The sequence below is a fragment of the Nelumbo nucifera genome, chromosome 8 (genome assembly GCF_055504915.1).
Source record: "Nelumbo nucifera cultivar China Antique chromosome 8, China Antique-T2T, whole genome shotgun sequence".
In the NCBI taxonomy this organism is placed as follows: Eukaryota; Viridiplantae; Streptophyta; class Magnoliopsida; order Proteales; family Nelumbonaceae; genus Nelumbo; species Nelumbo nucifera.
Genome location: NC_142656.1, coordinates 46282258 through 46298071, shown reverse-complemented (window position 1 = coordinate 46298071; position 15814 = coordinate 46282258). Strand labels below are relative to the sequence as shown.

Genomic DNA, 15814 nt, shown 5'->3' with positions numbered 1-15814 from the left:
TCCGAAGGGCATGACCTTATAACAATACAAGATGAGCTCATTAATGAAGGCCATTTTTTCTTCATCGATAGGGTCCATCTTAATCTGGTTGTATCCTGAGTATGCATCTAGAAAGCTCAGCAATTCGTGCCCTGAGGTCGCGTTCACTAGACGGTCGATCTTGGGCAGTGGGAAATAGTCCTTCGGGAAAACTCGATTCAGGTTGGTATAATCAACGCACATGCGCCATTTACCGTTGGTCTTTTTTACTAGAACTGGGTTAGCTACCCAGCTCGGGTAATGGACCTCCCGGATGAAATCGGCTGCAAGGAGCTTCTTGACCTCCTCGTCGATTATCCTCTAGTGCTCTGAGGCGAGGTTGCATTTTTTCTGTCTAACGGGACTGACTAAAGGATCAGTGTTTAACTTGTGAGTTATAATTTTTGAATCTATGCTAGGCATCTCTTCCGCAGACCATGCAAATACATCTAAATTTTTAATTAAAAAACTTACCAGCTGAGAACGGAGTGGCTCCTTGATTGATGCACCGATCTAGAGAGTTTTGGCTGGATCTTCTGCTGAGAACAGAATGTGGACCGTCTCTTCTATTGGCGTGGCTCGCTCCTCGACGTACTACGTAGGTCGCTCGACTTCAATGTTAGCCGCTAGATTGGGTTTCCCTTTGAGGGCGGTGACATAGCATTTTTGAGACTCGAGCTAGTCGCCTCGCACTACCCCTACTCCGTAGTTCGTAGGGAACTTCATGGCCAAGTAGTAGGTGGATACCACTGCGCGAATTGTGTGGGTAATGGGCCGACCTACTATGGCGTTGTACGGGGAGGGAGTCGCAACCACTAAGAAAGTGTGTTTGAACCACACAATGTTAGGCCACGTGCCGACCTCTACAGGTACTGTGACTCTACCTAGGGGTCTGACTTCTTCTCCACTGAAACCTATCAGAGGAGTATTTGTAGGCTTAAGAGTGCCTTCCTGGAGCCGGAGCTTGTCGAAGGCGTCCTTGAACAAAATGTCAGCTAAACTGCATGAATCTACCAGGACGCGCTTTACTTCAAAGTCATTTACTCTCAACTTTATGACCAGCACGTCATCGTGGGGGTATTGAATCCCGCGTGCATCATCTTCTATAAAATGTATGGGGTCTTCGAGCTTAGGTCGCTTCGGTGGATTCTGCTCTTCATTTTGCAGTTCGCGAACCGAGACTTCCCCCGCTACTAAGGTGCAGCCCGCAATGATGGACCCGCCAGTAATCATGTTGATTACTCTACGGATCGGTCTCTCTTCCGGTAACTGTCTCTGCGACTGTTCACTTTGCCTGCTGCTGAACTCGGGAGCATTTCTTCTTTGCTCCTGCTGATCTGCTTGGCTTTTGTTTTCTTTTTGTACAAATTTTTTTAAATATCCGCGACGAATGAGCTCTTCGATCTCGTCGCGGAGATTTCTATAGTTTTCGGTACTATGGCTGTGGTTTTTATGAAAATGACAGTATACATTTTTATTTCTAGTGGTAGGGTCTCCCCTCAACTGAGGTGGCCACTTCACATAAGAGGCATCTTTGATCGCCATAAGAATCTCTCCCCGCTTCGCATTGAGGGGCGTGTACCTCGTTCTTTCGACTGGCGGAGTTCGGGAATGCCGACCTGACTTATGTGAGGGAGATTGGCTCCTGAACTTGTTTCCTCCCCTGGTCGGGGACTTGCTTTTTCTTCGTTTACTACCACCGTTATTCGAGTTGTCACCTTCTCTTTCACTTCTCCGCTAGATTCTCGCTCTTCTGGTTCATCTCTTCTTCTGTCCCGATGAATTGGTCGACGAGCTTGAGGAATTCAGTGATGTCCTTGGGCTTGTTGGCCACCACGTGCCACTTGAATTCCCTATGAGTAATTCATCTTCTTGCTGCCGTGAGTCTTACAATGGGATCCAGGTCGGGGATCTGTAAACAGGTGTCGTTGAAGCGTTTTATGTAGCTTCAGATCGACTCCCCTTCTCTTTGAACTATGCTAAGGAGGCTTTCTTGAGACCTCAGGCACTTCTTGCTGGTGATGAAGTGCGAGGTGAACATTTGCACGAACTGCGCCCAGCTTTTGATCGTCCCTGGCACGAGGTTCCTGTACCATGTGTGAACTACCCCTTTGAATGTCGTGGAGAAGGCAACGCACATTCTGGACTCATCAGCCCCAGCTAGATGCATCTGGGACTGGAATGAGTCCACGTGGTCGTTTGGATCGAATGATCTGTCGTACTTGTCCAGCGGAGGCACTTTGAAGTCCTTCGGCATGGGGTCGCCAGGAGCTCGGAGGAGAAAGGGGATGACCTAGAGAGGAGGGGAGTGGTCTTCGTGGCTTCTGACCTTGCCTCCTCTTTACCTTTTATCTACTCAGGTTGACTAGGACCGGCGAGCTGGCTAGAACTGCAGTTCAGAATGCCTTACGATGCCTTCTTTGTTGCTTCTTGACCGGCTCCGCATTGGTGTTGCTGACCTCTGTGTGGTTGGGTATCGTCCTGGCATGAAGTGGCTCGGACTACTGATGCTGGCTACTGTGAACGGAAGGGCCTCGCCAGGAGTCCGCGGCCAGGACCCCGAACCGGTTCCCTGCAAGCGAACCTTCATGATGCGAGGGCCGGGGTGAAATGGCTCTAGCGGGCTGAGTGTCTCCCGATCTGTTTACGTTCTGCAAAGCGGGAGGAGTGACTTGTCTATCCCTCTTGCCACGGGACGAGACCTGGCTCCCAAGAGGAGGAGGAACCTAGGAAGTCTTTCCCCGACGAGGAGGGCGTGTGTTCTAACGACGGGGATGATTCTATTGCATTGCCGGGTGCTAAGGTGGAACCGACTGCTGATTCTGTTGCAGTGGAGGGGACTACTATTGGTACTATTGCTGATAGAAATGGTGCAAGACCTGTTGTTGGTAGTGCTGAAACTATTGAACTTGCTGTATTTGGGCTTGAATAGCCCACACAAAGTGTACCAGGTCGTCGAGCTGATACTGTCTGACTCTAGGGGATACCACAGATGGTTTAGCAAACGTCGCACCCACTACAGGAGGGAGGGGGGCGTTCATTGGTGTGGTTGCTTGGGGCACGGTCAGCATTGGAACCCCAGTCGCAGTGAGCGGGACAGTGAACTGACCGATGCAGATAGAAGGGAACTGAGGCTGCCCCCCGAAGACATTCATCTCGATGTTTTGTCCAGCGTTGCTGGAGGATGCCATGGATCTAAGTTTGTGATTGTTAGTGGAAAGAGGCTTTTTGTAGTGAGTTCCCACAGACGACGCCTAATGATGAAGCACGATCTGACTGCTCCCTACTGGAGGTGATTTGACTTCCAGTAAATAGCAGACTAGATCGATCTACAAAGGAAGAACCAGAGAACCCGGTGTTGTTTACCCGACGAGGTCGCTCCGATGCTTAAGTCAGTATACTTGGTTGCAAGTTGAAAAGCTTTAGAATGTAGAGAGCTAGAAAGCAATGAAATCACACGTACCTTGGGCCTCCAGGGGTAGAGCCTTTATATAGTGGAGTCCCCGTGGGTTTCGCGGAGCGGTTCCGAGATCCTCATCACGATGAGATTCGTTTCTGCGTTAATGGGGGATAACTGATAGGGCTTATCAATTATGCCCGATCCGGGCGGGCAGGAGATAAGGCTTACCATTACGAGGCGTGATCCCGTGAGGCTCAAAATCTGATGGTGAGATCTTCGGGGTTGCCATGTAGTAGTCTGTCAGTATTACCCGAGCTAGTGCTCTTTAGATCCGACCTGGGATGAACGCCGAAGTGCGTTGGGACCGAGGTGGTCCTGATGTAACCTCACACCGAGGTGAACTCGTCCCGATGTGGTTTGATTATCTGAGCTCGATCTATTGCGGACTTGGCATGTCGAGTTGAGTTGTCATCTTACTAGTTAGGTCGTGTCCACGTGTCTCCCTATTACTAGGTTGGGCCAAATCACCATTCATCAGTGTCTTTTTGCACAAGAATAAAATGTGAAAGATGCAAAAAGTTTCATTTGAAGCTTCCCGAAATCAGCCCACAATGTGTTTCTTGTGTCTTTTCGGTGCTTTGACTTTTGGTGGCTAGATCTTCTACGAACCAAATGGAAATGGACAAAAAATCGGTCTATCCGACTTATATATAGCCAAAAGATCACGCAAAAAGACACACCAAACGAGCCCATATAGCTAACCAAAAAGTCACTTTAAAACCTAATTTATTTGTTTGTATCTGTAATTATTTGATTATATACTTACTATTATATAAAGATCTCTTAGTTTTTCCGTATTTTTTGTTACATTTTATGTATAAATTTTATAAACAGTATATAAGATAATTATGATTAAAAATATATTTTATCAACACAAAAGTGACTGTTAGTTTTATTGACGTTATAGTGTCAACCTGAAGTTCTAAGTTGTTATTATCGTTGGTAATTATTTGCCAAATATTATTTGGGGTGAGACCCAATTGTCCCGATTAGTAATTTTTTAATTTTTGAGTCTTATAATTTTATAGTTTTGGAACAGAAATGATAATACACTCTCTACTATTAATGTAGCGGAGGCACGGGCTGCATGGGACAACAAATACCAGATTGTTATTGAAGTGGATTCAAATCCTGTGGTTAGATATTGGAATCTTAGAAGCGAATGAAGCAACGGATTGGATTGCAAATAGGGCATACTCTGTTTATGATGGTGTCCTAGGGACTTAGATTTTATTTATTGTAGTAACTTTGTGGGGGCGTGCTACCCCGTGTTGTGTAGCACCTTTTGCTTTCTATCAAAAAAAAACCTGAGCCATTGACAGCTTTATACAACGGCTGTAATCAAACCCACCTTGGTGACAGAGGGATTTGATTCAAGTCTCCAATGCAGACAATGAGACATCTTATTAACTGAAGTTTGATTTTGCAAAGAAATCTCTTCATAATCTCCTATAATCAATGTTGTCAGATTCGGATATGAGTTGTGTGCAAAGATGCATGTATATCATCCACTCATGGCGGGTGTCATTTATAAGGAAATCTGCCGTTACATTTTAGAGCCTGCGTGGGTGAACAAGGATTTTCATCCGTTACATTTAGGGTCTCTTCGGTTTGCAATCAGAATTAGAATCGGACTGATCTATTTTTATAATGTATTTGGCTCAGACAAAAATGGGAATGAGAATTGTAATAAGCAGGAATTGGATTTCATTCCCGAGGCAGAGAATGACCATTTCCTTAAATGGGAAAATATCAATCTAATCAGAATGAAAATGAGATTCTGATTCTCCCTAACCAAACAATTGAAATTGAAATAACCCATTCCGATTTCGATTTAAAACCCCTATTCTCCCGATCCAAACAGGGCCTTATATAATAAATAAGAATCCAGCATAAATAGTAGATAAAGTGTGTAACTTCTGATGCTACCCAGAGTAATCTCATAAATATAGGTTCTGCTTATGCACTGTACTTATATCCTTCACTGCATTATAAAACCCATGCATGGAAAGCAAAAGGCGTAATATTCTTCCAAACAGCAGTGGGAGTTGAAGTTCAAGGGTTTGGAGAGTTTATTCACTTTTCGAGATGGGCAAGTTCTATACAATTTGCGGTCTCCTTCTCCTAGTTCTCTTCTCAGGTCTGTCTTAGAACAATTTCAAGCGATTCCTCTTTTTCTTCATTATTTCATATGCAATTTCAAGCGATTCCTCTATACAATTTACCATTTGTTGCATATAACTTTCTTAGGGAGCTTTTTTTCGGATTTTGAGAGGGGGGAAAGATGGTCAGTGGAATTTTGGTTCCCATTGACCAAGAACCTCATATTCTTTTTTCAGATTTATGTGGGGATCAAGGAAAGTTAATTTTCTTGGGTACACTTACTTGGATAAGTGATACCCATCTCCTAATGGGTAAATAACTTTCCCACCTAGGGGAAAAGTTGCCAACACTTGAATGGGACAAAATGCCCCTTTTAATAATGGATTTTTATAGTTAAAATAGTCATTGCCTTATTTACATGAGAAATAAAAGAACATGGGTAAATGCAATTACCTGGGTAAGCATTTCCTAGGAAAAACTTACCCAAGTAACTACATTTACCCAAATAAATAACTTACCAAAAAACGAACAGAAACTTTTAGAATTTAAAAACTCCCTATCTGCCTCATTATTGCTTTTTATACTTTATTTTGAGAGATGATATACTTGATCTAACATTGATTGGCATTGATACATTATTTACTTAATTGTGTGCATGTTCTTGCAGTTGATGCCATTAGGTTGCAAATCGACCAAGGGTGCACACGGACATTCGGCAATTCCTATCATAACTGTGCTACGACATGCGCTATGAATAACCCTAGCACTGGATTCGTTAAGGAAGCATTTTGTTTGTACCCACCTGCGGATGCAAATGCCTGCACAGAATGCATGTGCAAGTACTCTATATGCTGAAAAGCTAATCCATCATTTCAAAATCTCTTACTCTCATTCTTGTCATATGTAACCTTTTGTTCCTTTTCATCCATAATAAGAGTTTCCAATTATTGTGATTATCACCAGAAATTATGAGGGGATGGGGATTCAATTTTCAACTTTACAAATAAAAGGTGATATTATCTATACATAGAAACAATCTATAACCAAGAGAGAGCTTTCTTGAAATTATTGTGATTATCTATACCTATACTACTAAAAAAGTGGAAATATGCCTCCAATTTCGGGACTTTTCTTGACTAAAATACCCTAGTTTGTTTCTGAATTTGGCCCGTCCCTCTATTGTGTCGCTCACAAACGTAATTTGAATTGATACTTTTCACTAACTACTTACTATATTCAAGGTATTAACACCCATTCTGGCGTTGTACGGAAACGAAACACGTTGAAAAAAGCTTCAAATAAAAGTTCTGAAATAGAACTACCAAAAAGAAGAATTCTTCACTGAATAATTAAAAAAAAATCCAATATCAAAAATCGTCTTAACCTTCCCCTAACTACTCTTTATATAAGTATATACCCTTATGACTCCTACAAGAAAGTTTTCTAATTTATGAAAACACTTTATAATATAATCCTATTAAAACTCTTCAAAAAGAAAATCTTAATTGAGTAATCATAATCTAAGAAAACACTATATAATAGAATCCTACTAAAACTCTTCAAAAAGAAAGTCGTAATTGAATATAAATATGAAACATCGCTATAATGCTAACTTGGTAATTACAAAATAAGATAGAAACTCTGTGATGGCTGATAGCTATAAATATATAACTCTAGCAAGTGCACTAGTTATCAAGTAGTATAATAATATCGTTCTCACGGGGATTTAACAAAATAAGTATTAGAATCACAGTCTTCCCTAATTATTTGGACAATCAAAATTTAGATTTAAGGAAATAAGAACTACTGAAAATAAAAATTGGAACAAAGAAAATAAAAACAAAGGTGATCATTAATCGAATATGCAAATGATGGAATCGCTAGGACTTTTGGTCCACCTAACCAATGCAATGAATATTGATGGATCCAATTATCCAAGACTAATTGTTATTCCCATAAACTGAGATTTTCACAAATTTATCTAATATTCTCTCTCGAGATATACTAAACCTACGCCCATCAAGTAACCCTTCGATCTCTCGAGTAGAGCTCTCAAGATGGAAGTGCATTAAGTCAAAAAAAACCATTAAATTCAGATGAATCATGTATATATATCTCTATATACCATTCAATTCACACTATGAATTATTCTGTCAATTATGTGAATTCATCTCTCAATTCATTCACATAACCCAAATCAATTAAGAGGTGACCAAGCTCTTAATTGCATTAAGCACAATAATTCATAGACTATATAGAAATCACAATCTTGGATGAATCAAGAAGATAAAGATATATTCATTAACATGGTTAGGCTTTCCATAGCCCTAGCAAAATACAAGTCAGTTCATGATGGAAGAATTAAAACAAACAAAGGGAAAGAAAGAACTCTTGAATTCGCCCATGGTGCTGAGATCTCCTCTTCTTGAAGTTTCTTGAATTCTTGAACCTTTCTTGAACCCTTCTTGACTGATTGCTCATTGCTTCTTGATTCAAATCAGAAGTTGAATGATTGAATGATTCAGTGATCCAATGATACCTAAAGCTGATCCGCCCCCTCCTTTATATAGATTAAAGGGGAGGGGTGGTCTCCTACTTTCTCTTGAAGTTGATTTTTATAGGAAATAGAAAGTCCTATCATAATTCTAATCCTATCTCTTTATCTCTTGAACTCAATCCTTTTATCACTCTAACATTACATCAAGAATTTAAATCTAGAAGGATTCTTCTTAGTTTCTTGTTCTTGGATTCGTAATAGACCTCCTCTGCGAATTGGGCTTCAACCAGGCTTTTTTGCGAGTTGGGCTTCAACTGCGGATTGGGCCTTCCTATGAATTTTCCGCGACTTCGGGCCCAGAATTGACTTCGATGCAGGCTGAATCTGCGAAAGCCCAAAACATGAAAGTTGTGGATTTTTCTCTTATCTTTCTAGTGGATCTTGAATCAGTCCATTCGGAGTTCGGAGACACAAATTAGGCCCAAATCACTAAACAATGTCGAAACTGTGAAAAATCATCTGATTTGTCTTTCTTTGCTCTTGATGCCTTGTTTCATACCCTGTACCAAAGTACAGGAAATATGAATCCAATTAGATGCTAATTTAGTATAAAAGACAGAATAATCGGGGATAAAAATATGATAAATTCTACTCTCATCAAATCCCCCACACTTAAACTCTTGCCCGTCCTCGGGCAAGACAAAACTCAAAACAAACTTAAAACAAGAACAAGTTAACTAAAAATTTGTTTTGGATTTCTCTCAACAGGGTATTTGTTCTCCCGCATGCCTTGATCCAGTATTAATGGTCCTCCCATTCGTCCACTTCTTTTCCTTTTTAACTTGTCAAGGAATAATCTTAAATCGCCAATCCTCATGTCCCCAAGTGAGATCAACAATCAAGGGAAACAGGCATCTCTTCACATGAATAATTTAGGGCTAGAGTAAGCCCTCTTTGTTTTCATAATCACATGTGGCAAAATTCAAAAAATACCCTCTCATGATTTTTCAGAATGAAACAATGAATGTTATTACCATAAGCTTGCTTATGTATCACATCTCCACCACTTATCATGAGTCCAATGCATCAAAAGGTGAATGAGGGTTTAGGATCTAGGGATGAGTGCATTTTATGCTCCATCTCACCCTTTTCTTATTCTTTGTGTGAGTGCATTTTATGCTCCATCTCACCCTTTTCTTATTCTTTGTGTGAGTGCATTTTATGCTCCATCTCACACTAGCTCTTTTTTTTTCTCTCGGTGTGAGTGCATTTTATGCTCCATCTCACACGAGTGCTTTTTTTTTTTTTGAATAACACGTTCCAATACAAGAACTCATTATTGTGGTCTCAACATGCCTAACAAAACAAGTTCTAGAATAATCAAACCCTGTTTGTCCATTAGAAACCAAATGCTCACAAGGGTCAAATCTGTATTGCATCTTGCCCGTTGATCATTTAAACTACTGAGATACCTTCCATAGCCAAAAATTTCAGCTAGATTTGCTTGCATCATTTCTTGTCTATCCTACCTAAGCACATGATTCAATGTGGTTTGCAATCATTCAAAAACAAGTCTCTAAGGAGCAGAAATTTCAAAAGAAAAGGTTAAAAAGTGATGATCAAAGCATGCTAGAGTTCGAAAAAAATTTAACAACCCCTTAATCCTCCCCCACACTTAAGATATACATTGTCCTCAATGTGCATAACCAGAACAAGGAGAGAAAGATTTAAGAGGACTTCCCTGAATGCCTCGTTGAAATCCTGCAGATGTGAGATACGAAAAAAACACACTCATAAGAAGAAAAAAAACTGAACAAACTTAATGGGTTGCCTCCCACAAGCGCTCGTTTTAAGTCATGAGCTTGACTTTCACCTTTCCTTCATGGCGGTTTCAAGGAGAGAACGGACCCATGGTGGATGGGTTGCTCTCCTTCAATATAATGCTTCAACCGCTGCCCATTTACCTTGAATGTTTTCCCATCATCATTATGTAGTTCAATTGCTTCATGAGGGAATACCCTAGCCACTTCAAAGGGTCTGCTCCACTTGGTTTTCAACTTCCTATGTTTCCCCCTTTCATCCTTCATAGGTGGGTTTAAACCTAGAAAAGGGGCCTGCACAATAGATGGGAGGGGTTTTGTGTGAGATGGAGGTAAATTGATAAAAGATGCATTATGAGTTGCAATTTCAAAAGAGTCTAGCTCAGAAGTTAAATTTCGCAGTTCTGCTTTCAGTACAAACTTCTGCTCTGCTTGTTGCAATTGATTGGGACTATTATTAAGTGCAACTTTCAGCGTGTCTTCTGATTTAGATGTATCTACTCCATCAATGCAATCAATTGCATATATTTCATGTCCAACTGTGTTGGGACATTTCATGGTTTAAAATACATTAAACACCACTTATTCACCATTGATTCTAAGAGTAAGTAGACCTTCTTTCACATCAATTAAAGCATTACTCGTGGCAAGAAAGGGTCTCCCTAGAATCAACAACATTGTATTATCTTCCTCCATATCCAACACAATGAAATCAGCAAGAATGATGAAATTACCCACTTTGACTAAAACATCTTCTACTATTCCCCTAGGATATTTAATGCTTCGATCAGCTAATTGCAGGATAATAGTTGTAGATGTTAGTTCATGTAGTCCAAGTTTTTCAAAAATAGAATAAGGCATTAAATTTATACTAGCACCTAAATCACATAAAGCTTTTTCAAATTCAGTATTCCCCATGGTGCAAGGTATAGAAAAACTCTCTGGATCCTTAAGCTTTGAGGGCAATTTCTTTTGAAGAATGGCTAAACATTCTTCGTTTAGTTTTACCATCTCACCATCCTCCCACTTTCTTTTATTAAACATCACCTCCTTCAGGAATTTGGCATACTTCGGCATCTGTGACAATACATCAAGAAGAGGAAGATTAATATGGATCTTTTTAAACACTTCCAAAAATTTTTCAAATTGCTTATCTAATTTAGCCTTCAGGACTCTTCTTGGGTAGGGAATAGGAAGTTTAATTTCATGTAAATTCAGTTTAGTACTTCCCTCATTCTCCTTTTGCAGATCGACCACTTCAGCTCCCTTGTCTTCTCTTTGAATTTCGCCAATTGTTTTCCCACTTCTTAAAGTTATGGCATTTGCTTGCTCTCTGGGATTCTTCTCCGTATTGCTGGGTAGCCATTCCTCTTTTCTTTCCGATAGCATACTTACAATCTGCCCCACTTGAACTTCTAAATTCTTTATCGATGCTTCATGGCTTAAAATCCTCTTATCTTGCTCTTGGAACCTTGCTTCAGTAGCATTAATGAACTTAGAAATCATTTCTTCTAGATTACTCTTTTTTTCTTGTGGAGGCAGCTGTGGTTGGAAACCCATGGGTGCTTTTTGTTGATTGTTACTCTATGAAAAGTTTGGATGATTCCTCCACCATGGGTTGTATGTATTTGAGTATGGGTTGAAGTTTGACCTACTAGCATGAGAGATAAAATTAGCATTCTCATGGGAAATAAAAGGACTATTTAATTGACAATCAGAATTAGTATGTCCCATTTGCCCACATAAATCGCATGAGATGCTAGATGGTGTATTAATGGCTGCAATACTAAAATTATCCAGTTTCTTGTTCAGATTAGCTATTTGCGCAGATAGGGCTGCAAAGCAATCGATGTGGTGTACTCCCCTCTAATTGGTTCAGTCATTGCTCCACTGGTAGCTGTTTGATACCATCTCCTCCACTAGGTCATATGCTTCCTCTGTAGTTTTCCTCATGATCGTACCACCTGCGGTGGCATCAATAATGGATCGGTTAGAGGGAGTAATACCATTATAAAAGGTCTGAATTTGATGACAAGTTGGTATCCCATGGTGAGGACACTTCCTAAGCATCTCCTTAAATCGTTCCCATGCTTCATACAAGGATTCCCTCTCAAATTGAGCAAAAGTAGTAATATCATTAATTAGCTTTGCTGTTTTAGAGGGTGGGAAATATTTAGCCAAAATTTTTTGGGTTAGATCATTCCAAGTGGTGATACTTCCTGCAAGGAGTGAGTTAAGCCAATCTTTAGATCTATCACGCAATGAAAAAGGAAATAATCTAAGCCTAATTGCATCATCACTAACTCCATTATGTTTAAAAGTATCACATATTTCTAAGAAGTTAACAATGTGTGCATTAGGGTCATCACTTGGTAACCCACTAAACTGAATACTTGTTTGGATCATTTGAATTATTGCATGCTTGATTTTGAAGTTGTTTGCATGAATGGTGGGCTTGCAAATGCTGGATGTAACCCCATCAATGTTTGGACATGCATAGTCCAATAGGGTGCGATTTCCTTCTGCCATCTCTCCTTCTAACTCTATTGCTGGTTCGCCAATAACAACCTCCTCTATTGTCTTACCTTTTTTGGCCCATTGCAACAAGCGAAGGGTTCTTTCAATTTCTGGATCGAATTCAGTAGTCCTTCCTGTCTAGTGCGTGTCATGCACTAGTAAATCGGAACCAACAAGAAATCGAACAAGTAGAATAAAAATAAAATAAAAACAACAAGAATTCGAACGAAATAAAATAAAAATAAAAACAAAAACAAAATATAATAATAATTAAAAACAGAAATAAAAATCCAAATTAATCAAGGTTAACAACTTCTAATATTATTTTAGGATTAAATCCCCGGCAACGGCGCCAAAAACTTGATAGCTATAAATATATAACTCTAGCAAGTGCACTAGTTATCAAGTAGTATAATAATATCGTTCCCACGGGGATTTAACAAAATAAGTATTAGAATCACAGTCTTCCCTTATTATTTGGACAGTCAAAATTTAGATTTAAGGAAACAAGAATTACTGAAAATAAAAATTGGAACAAAGAAAATAAAAACAATGGTGATCACTAATTGAATATACAAATGATGGAATCGCTAGGACTTTTGGTCCACCTAACCAATGCAATGAATATTGATGGGTCCAATTATCCAAGACTAATTGTTATTCCCATAAGCTGAGATTTTCACAAATTTATCTAATATTCTCTCTCGAGATATACTAAACCTATGCCCATCAGGTAACCCTTCGATCTCTCGAGTAGAGCTCTCAAGATGGAAGTGCATTAAGTCCAAAAAAACCATTAAATTCAGATGAATCATGTATATATATCTCTATATACCATTCAATTCACACAATGAATTATTCTGTCAATTATGTGAATTCATCTCTCAATTCATTCACATAACCCAAATCAATTAAGAGCTGGCCAAGCTCTTAATTGCATTAAACACAATAATTCATAGACTATATAGAAATCACAATCTTGGATGAATCAAGAAGATAAAGATATATTCATTAACATGGTTAGTGATGAAGGGAAATTTGGCCCGACCTCGCAATCGCCCGACACGTGGCAAAGGCGAACAACTCGGGACAGTAGAGCGCCCGAAGCGAACATCGGAAGCAAGTCCAAGCTCACTACCGAGCCCGAACTCCAGACCGCTCTACTAGGAGTCCGAGCCTCCTACCAAGAGTCCGAGCTCCCTATTAAGAGCGAACTCCCTATTAAGGGTTCGAGCTCCCTAATAAGAACCCGAGCTCCCTACTGGGAGCCCGAGCTCCCTATTAAGAGCGAGCTCCCTACTGAGAGTCCGAGCTCCCTATTAAGAGCGAGCTCCCTACTGAGAACCCGAGCTCCCTGCAAGGAGCTCGAACTATACTGACCCCAAGCCTCACAAAGCTGTGACCCGAGCTGGCCCATGGCAGCTCGGAACACTCCCCAAACTGAACTCAAGACACCTCGCTCGCCACTCCAACACTTAGCTTCCGAAACACCAGGCTGACCAAACGTACCTGACACCAAGGACGTCCGTATCCAAGGGCGACGCACCTGACTGATTTGGGATCTGACGCCTGACAGCCGCACTTCAAACGGCCTCCTGCTACCGCCACCTGCAACCGTCGTTACTAGCCGTAGAGACGGCTCCGACAAAAGGAGCAATGGCGGTTCTGTCCGGCCAGAGGAAATGACATCCGAACTAGCAGGGGTTCAGAAGTAATCATGCCCGATCTGACGGAAGCCTGGAAATGAGTGCGCGAGGTGGTTATAAAAGGCTCCTACCCCCCAAGAACGAGGTATGCTAACTTTTGCGCTATCTAGTCTATCTTGCCTTTGAAAGACTCTAACTTGAGCTTTGGAGCCCTTACGTCGGGTTCTCCCCGGAGCTTCTCTTCTCCTTCCGTTTCAGGTCCCTGCCACTCAGTTCAGAGGCAAGATCATTGACAGCTAAGATCGGCCGGATTGTGCATCATCAATTGGCGCCGTCTATGGGAACGCTTCAAAAGGCCTCCCTCCAAAACTTTCATACCCCTTTCTTCTTCTTTGAAAAACTCAATACTCATGGCCTCCTCCAGCAACGCCGGACGCGGCACAGAGACAAACACCACCGGGGAACAGCCTCAAGTTCCCGTGGTGTGTGTTGGGCAGTTCACCATCCCCCTCTCGGTGGACAGAATTCCCAATCTGAATACGCCACAAGCAGTGGCGCCTGCAAACCTACCTGCCACAAACATCCCCTTTCCTCTCCCCATTGAAACTACCCTCACTGAACCAACCGCCGTCCCCCTGGCAGCTAGCCAAAATCAGTTGGATGACCTAATGCAGTGCATGCGGGCAATGCAAGCCCAGATGCAACAATTCCAGCAACACCAGCTTCACCAGCACCAAGTGTTGCACAACCTCTCCCAGTATCACTATCAACAGCAGTTCCCCCAACTGCCACCGAACCAATCATTACTTCCACCTCGCCACCCTGCTCCGAAGCCAGTCAAGGCCTCTCCGTAGGATGGACGCTTCCACCAAGGAAAGGCCTCCAGGCCCCAGATCCCCCCAAACAGCCAGGCCTCGTCCCCAGGCCAGAGAGACAGAAAAGTCATCCTCGCCTCGCAGCTCGCAAGCGGGTCGGGAACCTCGCCCGCGAGATCGGCACCTCGGGACTCCAAACTGGAGTTCCCACTCATGGAAAACCGATTCGGCGCACTGGCAGCAGCGGACTACCAGCACTTCGGACCCATCGAGCTTGGCAACACGGAGGCCAGCAGCGCCAGTACAAGGCCCACTCAGCAGCGAAGGCGCCGTCGAGGTCGACGAACCACCACCCGCGTCCTGTCAGAGCTCAGAGGCAAAGGCGAGACGAGCTTGGACGAGGTAGGAGTTGCCCCGATTCTCTCAGTTCCTTCCCCCCTCGCGTCAGAACTCCTAGCAGTCCTCCTGCCCAGAGATTTCAAGCTCCCGCCTCTAGACAAGTATGACGGGTCCTTCGACCCCAACGACCACGTTGACGCTTTCTAGTCCCAAATGCACCTCGCCAGAGCCAGCGAATCATGCATGTGCGTGGCTTTCACCACCACCCTCAAGGGGGTAGCCCGCACTTGGTACAGGAACCTGGCCCCCGGGTCGATAAAGTGTTGGACTCAGTTCGTGTAGGTCTTCACTGCACACTTCGTCACCAGCAAACGGTGCCCCAGAGCAGCGGAAAGCATCTTCGGGGTAGTCCAAAGGGAAGGAGAACCCATACGGGGCTACATCAAACGATTCAATGAAGCATGCTTACAGATACCACGGTTAGACCCCGCGGTGCAGCTCGCCGCAGCAAAAAGAGGGGTGACGCACAAGGAGTTCAAATGGCACATGGTAGTCAACCAGCCCGCGACCGTGGCCGAGTTCCTCAAGCTCGCGGACAA

General features: G+C 42.2%; 1 non-coding gene across 1 annotated transcript; it reads left to right on the top strand.

The window, feature by feature from the left end:
• Window positions 1–11939: 11939 nt before the first annotated feature.
• Window positions 11940–12046, top strand: LOC148789969 (small nucleolar RNA R71). Its single transcript, XR_016079905.1, has one exon. It is a non-coding gene; the product is annotated as a small nucleolar RNA R71 (small nucleolar RNA).
• The last annotated feature ends 3768 nt before the right edge of the window (window positions 12047–15814 follow it).